Below are 8,845 nucleotides of genomic sequence, written 5' to 3' on the forward strand. Positions count from 1 at the left end.
ATGATGATATGTATTCTAGAAGAAGAAAATGTGCATTTGAGCCTCTTGTTTGAGCAACTTCTGAGGCAGGATTTCAGTTAGTCTCATATACAAACTTAGTAACAATAACAGCAACAACCAGTAAAAATAAATACCTCACCTTCTTCCAGAAATATTTGTTATTAATCCACTGTTAAAAATAAAGTATATTCAAAGAATGCTGTACAACATTTCCTGACTTTTTAGCAAACTCATTCAAATTACATCACTTAGCCCAGCATCTATCTAACATTTTTTTCTTTGTTTTTTCTTTATGTAAGACATCTAAAAGAGACAAAAAAAGGACAACCCAAGATTTTCTAATAATAGAATAAACTATTTTTTAGACTGGTTCAACTTAATACAGTAGGAGAGAGTCTAGACTATTTTCATTTCTATAAGCTTTGCAAAATGTTTAGACACACTGATGACTGAAAGGATATAAATATATAAGGAGCAGTCTCCTCTACAACATCTATATATGCAGCCCAGTAACTCTTAAGTTGAAAAAGGAGACTTCTTGACATATTTTTGAGGACAGATCTTGGACTTCTTTAAAAAATTTTTTTTTTAAATTAATAGCTGCATAATGTACAAGTGCAAATTTGAATACCTGTTCCTCAAAATCACATAATCCGGATGATATTACAAACTCCTACAGGAAACAGTTGCAAGTTAAAGTATCAAACTATGTTTCTATAAATCATTTGGAATGAACAAATCTATATTCTTAGCACATACCTGCTGAGATAAGTGCAATTATGACCAAAAAATTGGGGATCGATGAAAAACTTTCATAGGAAAGGCTAAATGTGCATGTTTGTGCACACACACAGAAGAAAAGAAGGCTGCAGAGACTCTGCCCTGAGTAATGGAGGTCTCTGAAACAGTCCTAAAACCTAGTCCTCAAATCTGTTTTCAGTTAATCCCACGTTTGCTCTATTTATGCTACTAGGCATCAGCTAATTTCAGTGATATTATAAAGTCATTTCTGTAGGTATTTGTTATGAGGATATATGATTTATAAAGTCTCACCACAACCATGAAAGTGCTGGAGGCAGCAAAAAGATTGTTTAAACCAAAGGAATGTGCTGAGTAAAGAACACAATAGGACTGTAAACTCCAAAAAGCCCTCAGGGAAAGGGGAGGGAGTCTAATCACTATATTTACAGTTGGCCCAAGTCCAAGGAACAGGGGAAGCAAGAACTATGAGCTGCCACTGCCACACTTGGTTAGAAAAGTCCTGTTTTGCAAATGGCAAGACCATGCAGCAATATGTTTATACAATCTCTTAGAGCGCTGCTACGTTAAAAAGCAAATGCCTGTGCAAACCCCATGACAACTCTTGTTCTCTGCAGCTTGCAGCAGGCACTTTATGAATTTATGCCTATAGCTTAGTAAACTTCTGGAGAGGACAAAAAGAAAGCACAGCTGAATCTCGGAGTTTCAAGTCATCTTAATTATGGTTTCCCAAAAGGTAAATGTCTGGTTGCTTTGTAGAGAATTTCCCTGTATTAGTGGGAACAGAAAGGCTCCTCAAGACATTCTTCAGACTTCAGAGACAATTTTAAAATCCCCCAAGATAGTTCTTTATATTCCACAGAAAAATAATATGGCCAAAATCAAATCAGGAAATAGTTTGTCAGAAGTCTCGTTCCACGGGGGACAATGCTTTCCGTCCCCGGCTGTTGCTCTGTGCCGTTGTTATTGCTTCCTCAGGCCTGGCGTGCAGCAAACAAACTGAAAGAGGAATCCTGAGCTAGTGGTAGGAATGAAGTGGAGATTTACACCATAAAAACAGTGCACATTTGCCTGTAATCTGAGATTGCTTTACCCTTGAAAGCACAAAAATACTGATCTTCTGACTGTAGCTGGAACTAAGTGAAATCATGATGTTAAATGGAAGTGAATGGTCTCATGGAAACTGCAGAAATGAACAGGGTGGTCAGACAGGCACCATGACCTCGTGCCCCTTGGTGCTGGGATAGGAGTGAAAATTGGGCTATATGTTTTCCACCAAGCTGCCCGGGTTGGCTTACTGTCTGGATTCCCCAGATGTGATTCCTACAGAGAAAAAGCTTTCTGCAGATATTTTTGAGTTCCTCAACAAGAAGTACCTGAAAAAGACTGCTTACAGTTCTGGGAACAGCCTCTTGTCAATGTAGCATAATTTAATAAACTGATGCTTGAAAGAGAACATTGCCTCATTTGCAGAGATGATACACATATTCTATTGAATCTCGGGAGCTAAATGAAATGAATTGTGTAATTTCTACTTCACATCCTTAATTAAACCCTATCTTTTGAACATTTCAGTTCTAAAAAATGCTGTACCATACACAGTAGAAAAAAAGGAAAAAAAATCATGTTGGAAAGAGAATTCTTTCCATGGGCCAAATTCCAAGTTAATGTACAACCCTGGCCAATACCATTGAAGTTAATGGGGTTGAAAAGGGTGTAAGTTGACTCAGACTTGGCCCTGTACATTTCCAGATTTGTCCCTTGTGACTTATCGTAGAAGGAAATGATTCGATTAAAAAAAAAAAAAAAAGAATCTGACAGCTTGAGGTGGAAGTTAATGCTTCTTTTCCTGCCAAAATTCGTATAATTTGGGGTGGAAAAAATATATTTTATGGGTTATGATGAAACTAAGTGCTCACTGGATATTATACTGAAATGGAATTGTCTTCCCCAGATTGCTGTACAGTTAGCATAATGATATATAACTGCGCATTTTTTCCCCGTTATGTATTTCCCTGCTGTCTGTCTGTTATATAAACACCATGTTTATTAATTGTCTTACAATGTGCAAATCCATGTACTCTGATTGTCTTACAATTGTTGCTAACCATCCAGAGGAGAGTGACTTGCATAACTGCTGTACAATCTCATTGACTACACTGTGAATATGCAAATCTCCAAACTCAATCTGTTAGTGTAGCTCTTGACCTAAATGTGTGAAGTATACTAAATATCTGGAGGTCCCTTTGAAGTCAATGGAAGCTACTTCCAAGCTCAGCACCTTTAAAAACGGTGCCATCTGGCCTGGCTGATTCTTACACTTGGGGTACAAGTGACAGAAATATTTGCCAGCAACAAACATGTGGCTTCTGCACCTCCCTTTTTTGATGAAAATTAAAAAAAAAGTTCCTAGGCAAACATAAAAATGCATGGGGAAAGAAGTTTAGTTATACCTATGAGGTAGTGGAGAAGTCATTTGTTTTCAAATAAAGACCCATATTCCTCATAGGAATAGTATTCCCTCAAACTTTCCAGTAGTTACTGTACATTGGTGGGTTTTGTGTCCCTACAACAACCACCGTATATAAGTGTAACCATTTATCCTCTTTAATCACTCTTGGCAGAAAGTAAGATTTCTGCCTATTTGTGGAAAAGCACCTTGCTAAGCTCATTTGAGGTCAGAGGATGGAGCAAGGCAGGACTGGAAAGTGAGTGAAGAAAGAACTGAGGAACAGAAAATTAAAATAAAAAGGCAGATAATGACACTGAGAAGCAAAGTTTTTAAGCCCTTTTGTTCCCCTTAAGCAGTCTGTCAAGCACTTTTGCTAGTTTGTACAATCATTTTTCTTTTTATTTGAAATTTGGATATTTAATTAAAAACTTCAGCATAATGAGAACAACTTCAGGAAGATAGCTTTTTAACTCATTAATAATCACATCCCCATCTGAATAGACACCTTCGTTAGCCATTGGCCTCCAAATGTATAAGGCCTAGAGTCCATTTAATGTTTTTTAAGCAGGAAATGCTCTTGAGTTACCATAAGAAAAGAAGTATGAAAACCTGGAGCCTGTCAATAGTGATTTCAGTGTTGATTCAGCCCTCCTAGAATTTTGCAGTAGATGTCAACTTAATTATATATTGCTGCTTGGATTAAAGATATGTAATTTTTTTCAATGATGCAAGATATGTATAATTTATGTTTAAAGTTGCTAAGGTATTCTTTAACTTTCAAGGTTTATAGCACTTTTTTGTGCTTAAGAAAGGTATTTTGATATTTCAGATACACATGTGAAAATAGCATACTGTATTCTCACTAAGGTATGCTGAATGATGGATAGTTCTACTGAATAACTCCCGCCCCCCCGCCCCCCAAAAAAAAGAAACAGATATCTTCATAAAAAACAGAATCAAATGACAAACTATATAGAGTATGTTCCTGATTTTCCCATGGCCTGGCTATATACTACTAGGTATTCACTGAGGCATAGTTTTGTAAGGGCTTTTGGTTACCTCATGTACATTCATTTCAAGTTTTCTCAACAAACGAAACCTCTATGAATGTCTATTTTTATGTTCAGGAGCAACATACTCTGAAAAAACTCAGGCCATTGGAGGGTAGTAGATAATGACATGGCTGTGGTTTCAAAATGTATGGCAAGATGGTACCTCAACTCTCACTGGGAAACTGGAGAGATCTAAATATGCGGTTCGAAATATAATGATTTAAATACCTCTAATTCTTTGTTCTTCCCAAAATTTCCAGAGAAGTCACTGCAAGGTTTGGATGGACAGGCACTACAGGATCATATGTAAGCAGAAGCTATATCTCTAAATAGTATCTTTTGACATGTTAGCTGCTCCTGTCCTCACTGGATATTAACACCGTAATAATTTTAAACCTTTAAAAGCAAAATGTGCAGATATCTGCATGGGCAGATATATCACAGGACCTGCAGGAGGTCTGCGACCTACCAGAGGAGCAGTAGGATCCAGGCTGCATGTGCAAGGATATAAAAAAATCACACTTTGTGCCATTTAGCACCTGGATGGCACTTTGTGCCACTTAAGCAACTGGATACCACATTCGCTTTCCTCTGAGCCATAACAGAGAAACTCTGCTTCTAGTTAAACATTTTTCAGGGAGAGGGAAGAGATGACTTTTCTTCTTTATTTGCAGAAGTCATAAAGAGGTGAAAAGAATGACCTGAAATGTCATGTTTTTTTCAGCTTTATTTAGAACAAGGTTTCCTGGGAATCCACAAAATACCTGTAGCTAAAGGTTGGGACAACCCTGAAACTAGAAATCTAACACTTCAGTGTTTTTGATCTTGTGAGCCAAACTCTGTCCTTAGGCAGATGGATCCATCTCTGATTTATGAGTGCTTATCTCAGGAAACAGAAATTGGACGCATGTTTCGTGTGTGTGAGTGTGGGTGGGCATGCGTGCATGCCTGCGTACATGAGCTGACATTATCAAGGTAATATCCTCTATCGCTCTTAGAGAAGAGAGGGAGAAGAAGGTTGGTTTGCTTTTTCTATTGCTTGGCTTTTTACCCTGCCCGTCAGAAACAAATTTTAAGAGGATACTTAATTATGATTCATTGCAATGTATTCTTATATTCATAATGCATTTATATATCATACTGCAGGGGATGGTAAGGAATATTGCCATCCTATTCAGTGGGATAATTTCTGTTTATTTGCTCCTTTCTAAAATTCCTGAAAGGAAATAGTTATTTTTTTCTGTGCTAATAGAAATAGCAACAGTGTCATCCTTGGAAAAGGGGGAACAATGCAAATGCTTTCTCATGAGGTGTGAATTCTCAGTGGCTGATGTGCAACACCAAGGCTACTGAAACTCTGTAAAACACCACATGGTTTAAAAACAAGAAATGTACCTTCTGAGGGCAGCACAGACTGAACCATGAGGATATGCACTCCACTTGCATTTATTCTGTATATTTTGTGAGGCAGGAGAGTTCCAGAGTGGAGCTGAAATTGTAGATTAGATTATCTGATTCTGGTAGGGTGAGGTTATCTTTACAAGGCCTTGGGCATGTTCAGTGATTCCTCTAGTTCCCCATGCAAAACATCTGAGTGTTAACGGTGTTAATACAAAGTGCTGCATCATCACTGCTGATAGGCCTCATGCCCTGTGCGATTACTAATCATTACCATTATCTAGCTACAGTTTTCATGGCTGAATCAAGCCTTCTGATGAGCTGTGCTATTAATCTTTGATCTACTTTGAAATGGTTGATCACAGTCATAAACTTAACAACTCTGGCACTTGCTACCAATGGTTTTATAACTCTCTAAAATGAAACAGACCATTTTTAATAACATCTTCTGATAATTGTGTTAATGCAACTGTTAAACACATTTAATTTCAATATAACTTTGGTTTGATCTGATAATCTGAACAAGGTGTTGGTTGGAATGAATTTTTCGGTTGGTGCTTGGCTCACATTCCCAGAATACCCAATATGCCTTTTAGCAGAAGCAGGATTTTAAACCCTCTTTGAGCTTCTGTGATTTTCCAGGCTTATATTCTGTTCTTTCTGAAAATGTACATGTGGTAGTTGATTCTGTTTCTCCTTCATACCACGCAATTATCTTGAATCCTTTACTCAACTATACTCAATCAGATGGTCTATTGACTGCACAAGAGATTTCAAGATCTGGCTCACAGCTATTTCTCATTATGACAATCAAAAGATTATGTTTTGTGATGAGCACCCTGCTTGTAAATGGAGTTTGGGAAAAAAGGACTTCTCATTTGTAGCCAAAAATTAATGTCATGAATTTGTGGTCTTTTAAAAATTCTGTTCACAAGTTGGCTGTGAATGGATTTTGATTTTTCAAAATTTAACACGTTCATTTCAAATGACACATGAGCATTGAATTTTGGTTGTGTATTACTTGTTTGAAAAGTATTCACTGAAATTATCCAAGTTACCTGTAGCTGATCCCAGCTAGGAAACATGAACTTTTACAAGAAGAGTGACAGAAAATGGAATACTGCTATAAAATCTCCACATATACATACTAGGAATATTTAATCCAACTGAGCTCCCCTTCTTTCCCCTTTTTTTTTCTTCTAGCAATATATAACAGTTTAAAAGTGGATGCATACATAAAGAGTGACAGAGAAACTGGACTGTTGGCATTTACCTCTGGTTGCATGGTTTTTCTTCAGTTTTTGCCTTCTGATGGTCATGCCAGGAGAGTATTACTCCTCCTCTGAGAAGACATACAGGAAGCATTGCCGTGTAGAAGAACCAATTATGGGAAAGGATCTCAGGAAAATCATGCATTTCATCTACTTGCCCTACAGCAGGATCAACCTACCTCATGTCATTTTCAACAGATATTTCACTGGTTGGAAACTTCACAGCCTCCCAGGATAACCTATGCTGGTAATTCACCGTTCTCACAGTTAGTAAGTCCTTCCCTGGTATATTTGGAGTTGAACAACCCTATCCCATTAATCCTTTTTTTTTGCATGCTTTCTGTAGCCCTTATATGTCTAGCTGCTTTCTCCTGGATTCTTTTCATTTTGTTCTTGATATGTTCCATCTATGGTGTTGCAAAGCACATGAGGTGCCAGTGGAGGTGCCTTGCTGAGTACACTGCAAGTATTTTTTTGCACATCTTACAGCCTATGTTCCTGCTAAAGCTTCACAGGGTAACATATGCTTTTGCTGAAGCCCTACTGCATGGCTTACCCATATACAACTTCTGTAGCTCTTAAATCATTTCTCTGTAATTTCTGTCTAGTCAGTTATTGCAGATCCTGCCTAAGTGCTGTGCCAGGTAGTTAATGAATAATGACTGTGTCATTCCTGAAGTTATTCTCTATGAATTTATCAAGCTTCGTGAACTGGATACTGCTTTTACAGACTAGTTCTCAAATTTGTCAGGACTACTTTATATTTAAATCCCATTCCCCAGCATATTTATAGTGTGATCAGCAAATTTAATAAGCATATTATTACTACTACTCCATACAGGCCATTGATAAAATATTCAATAGGCCCAAATCTAGGACAAGTGACCTGTAACCCACGAAGTATAACTTTTCATTTGGAAATTGCTAAGATTTTTCAGCCATTTTGTCACACACACAATAATAGATTCAAATAGATTACATTTTCCTGGATTCTTTGAGAAAATGCCAGGAAAGATAGGGTGAAAAAATCTTACTAAAGTCAGGACATTTGTTAACAACTGTTTCTCGTTTTTCCTTATGAAAAAGGCCTGCTATACCTCAACTATTTACTATGAGATTGTTCTTTTTCTTTTTTTTCCATGTTATTCTGGGTTCTGAAGTTAGAATGATTGGTGTCTGATTCCATGACTTCCCTTCTTTCTTTATGTTTTTAAAGACAGGAACCACATTTGTTTTTTCTTCAGACTTCAAACCTTCCAGGCTTCACACATTCTAAACATTCTAAACATTGACATTGTTAATGGCTCTATTCAACACAACCCAGTGCGCTAAATACTGTATGATAAAATTAATGAATATTTCCTAAATTATTTTAATTTTTGATTCAGTGAATTCTGTCAGTTCTAGTTCATATGTCAGAGAAGCAGTGTATGTATGCATATCCTTATCTTGAATTTCAGGGGACAACCTTGTGAAAACTGTACAGTATAAAATGAGATAGTGATTCTGCAGCTATAAAAATTCTCAAAAGAAATTATTTTTAACAGAATGTTGGCTGAATATAATATGCCCTCTTTCTTCCAATTTCATTCTCCAAAGTATTGGTGTATACATAAAAACTAAATAAATCAGTGAAAATCTCACATTAAAAGATTTATTCAATGAGTTCTCAGCTTGTGCAGTGTTTCCTATTAATTGAGACTTTATAAAAGATTCATTATTCAGAGATGTCACAGATATATGTCATCGAGGTGTCCATTAGAAAGGTACTGAAATTCTGGCATGAAAAGTATTCACAGCTGGAGGAGAGTAAGAAAACTTAGATATGGAAAACATATGAAAGATAAAAGATAAAGCAAATGTTCACTGCCTAAAATTATATTCTACACGTGTGTGCAGATAGCACGTGTGAG

Source organism: Dromaius novaehollandiae, chromosome Z (assembly GCF_036370855.1).
Source record: "Dromaius novaehollandiae isolate bDroNov1 chromosome Z, bDroNov1.hap1, whole genome shotgun sequence".
Lineage (NCBI taxonomy): Eukaryota > Metazoa > Chordata > Aves > Casuariiformes > Dromaiidae > Dromaius > Dromaius novaehollandiae.